This window comes from Rhipicephalus microplus, chromosome 2 (assembly GCF_043290135.1).
Source record: "Rhipicephalus microplus isolate Deutch F79 chromosome 2, USDA_Rmic, whole genome shotgun sequence".
Classification (NCBI taxonomy): Eukaryota; Metazoa; Arthropoda; class Arachnida; order Ixodida; family Ixodidae; genus Rhipicephalus; species Rhipicephalus microplus.
This window is the reverse complement of record NC_134701.1, coordinates 129,722,421-129,725,033: the sequence shown is the minus strand read 5'-3', so window position 1 is coordinate 129,725,033 and position 2,613 is coordinate 129,722,421. Positions and strand designations below refer to the sequence as shown.

The window sequence follows — 2,613 nt, the reverse complement described above, 5'->3', positions numbered from 1 at the left end:
TATTTGTTGCAATGGAAGAAAGTATTTTTGGAATTATGCCTGGAGTCATCTTTACATTAGCTAGCCACCTCCTTAATGAACGCCGGGAGGCCAAAGAATAATATGGAGCCAGAAATCGGTATGCACGCGGACCTCGGAAGTTTAGGTGAAGAGCGAATTTCTTGAACCACACGGGAAACCGCTCGCCCTTGCGTTTAGGCCTCAAGCGAACATATGCAGAAAGAAATTTAAAAACCTCCTCGGTGACGTGCGGTTGTATAACTCCAAGGGCCTTTGAAGCCGATGACGGTGCTTGGTGAGGCTGTCTCCGCAGTCTTTTGATAGTTTTCCGCTGTGCTGCTACATTGGCTTGCAGATGTTTAATGGTTTGCTTGTACTTCATTGATGGAGACATTGTCGCTGGCACACAGGAACGCACTGCATTAAACAAAAAATGGATGTAAAAGCGAAGAACAACTAATCCCATACGAGAACTTTTCTCACTCTTTCAGACCCAAGGCTAAAAACAAACCATTCACAATGTTGACAATGCACAAAAAAAATGAAAATCACTGGGAGCCCACCCTTACATTTTGTAATTGCACACGTAGTGTCCTTTTGAGGATAGTTTCCTCAGAATGTCCTAAACATAAAATAGCACATTAAAAACAGCTGCAATAAAAGCATAGTCACCATTTTCTCTAGGGCACTCAGGCGTGGAGCTGTTGGCGAAGACGTCTTCTGGAGGGTCTTGTGAAGCTTGTTCAGTGCCTCGGACAGTGCTGTCAGAACAATCTTGCCAGCGGCCTGCGGAAGTCTCTATATCAATCCACTCTGGTGTTAAAGTGAACATACAACTTACCGGTCACACAAGTTCCTTTTGTGACAGCTGAACGACTGGTTAAGGTTTTCTCCGGCAGGACGAAGTCAGCAGAAATTCTTTCACCAGCTACAAGGGAGCTTCCACCTGCAGAGGTTTGTTTAACAGTCAATTTGGGTAAAAAAAAGAAATCGCGACACTGAACGCACCCTGCTCATCGGGGCACCTCAATGTGTGGGAGCCGCTTTTTGAAGCCTCTACCGCAGGTCCTGAAGAAATGAAATTTCGACAATGTGTCAGTAAGAGGCTTAAAATAACACAAACTGAAGCTCATCCTCCCCTTGCAGTGCAGCTTCTGCAGTCATGTCACAGTCACTATTTGAAGCGACGCTCAGTGAACCTGCATATATGTGCAGTTGGTACAAGTTACAAAGCTTGTAGCATGGGGAAACTTAAACAGCTCTTTAAAACGCACAAATTGGTCGAACGTGGAAGAAAAGAGAAGGCACCAACTAGGAAACAAGTAATTTGTGATTTTTTGGAATTATCAACAGTGCCAGCTTTCACTGATGAAAGGTATATGTACATGTGCACTCAGGCTTGAAGATAACGTGAAATAGCCCTTTAAAATCTTTCAAAACAAGCTGCGCAGGTCAAGAGCATCAAAAAACGACAGAAATGTAAAGCTGCTGTTAGGAAGGTAATAACCCACAATTCACAAAATTTAAGACTTTCCAAGTGTTACTTCTATAGTGAGGTTTCTCCATCGGCTACAAAGATCTTCGCGGTTAACTGTCGCCACTGATTCAATATAAGTGGCTGCTATCGCACATATTTGAGTTTCAGTCAATCACTTACATGGTGCAGCAGGTTGCACACTGGGAACAGCCATTCTTGTCAGCCTTGTGTACCCAGGGTCCATGAAACTTTGAGCAGTAAAATGGTCGCTACAAACCCTGTACGTTGCGTACTCAGGAGATCCGACTTACTCAGGAGATCATCGCGTCTAGCATACTCCATTCATGCTTTCATCCTGCATTGGCAATGAACTATCATATGAAAGGGGAAGTGCTTGAATAGTGATTTTTTATTGTTACCCTTACTGAGCAAGTACGAACAATAAGCCTAAAGACATGCAAACCATACAAAAGCTTTAACACACCTGCCGTCCCGTGGTATGCAGAAGAAACTCGTCCCAGGCTTCTTGTGGGTTCTGCCATTGTTGAAGCACCAGGATACACAGCATTAGCTGCCGTAGCTTGGACCGCCGGACGGCATGGCGTCAGCGCGGTCTGAAAATGTTAGTAAGCGGATGCTTCGCTGTGAAATTACGAAAAAGATATGTGCACGTCATTAATGTACCAGCAAACCCCTTTGAATGATTAGCCAATCGATGCACAATACAAAACCACCGATACATCTCTGACCCATAAAACTCTGACTTACAAAGATAGACGTCAAGACCACGTACAAAGATCTTTAGAAGTTTCCAGGCCGCTATCCCTAGTAATGCAATGGTATCGCGGCCTGGGAACTTTAGAACACCTTCGTGCGTACGTAGTATCAGCAGTACATTGGGAAGAAAAATCTTAGTTGAAGTTTGTGCGGCAAAATTATATTGGAAACGTCAAAAAAATTTGTGGGCAGCTTGCACTAGTGGCACAAGGCTAGCGAAGTAACGAAGATGATGGCCACTTGGCTAGACCAGATTTGCCTCCGGCACACCAAGAATTATTCGTGTTCCGAGCCTTCGGGAAACGCGTCGTGAAGCATGCGAGGCCCAGCGAACGCTTCTCAATATTTTGCACCGAGCC

At 44.6% G+C, this 2,613-nt stretch overlaps 1 long non-coding RNA gene across 1 annotated transcript; it reads right to left on the bottom strand.

Annotated features, from left to right (window-relative positions):
* Positions 1-295: 295 nt before the first annotated feature.
* Positions 296-1,753, bottom strand: LOC142786245 (uncharacterized). The gene is made up of 5 exons (XR_012888992.1): positions 1,658-1,753; positions 1,009-1,068; positions 842-946; positions 673-786; positions 296-417 (listed from the first exon to the last, which is right to left on the bottom strand). It is a non-coding gene; the product is annotated as an uncharacterized LOC142786245 (long non-coding RNA).
* Positions 1,754-2,613: the final 860 nt, after the last annotated feature.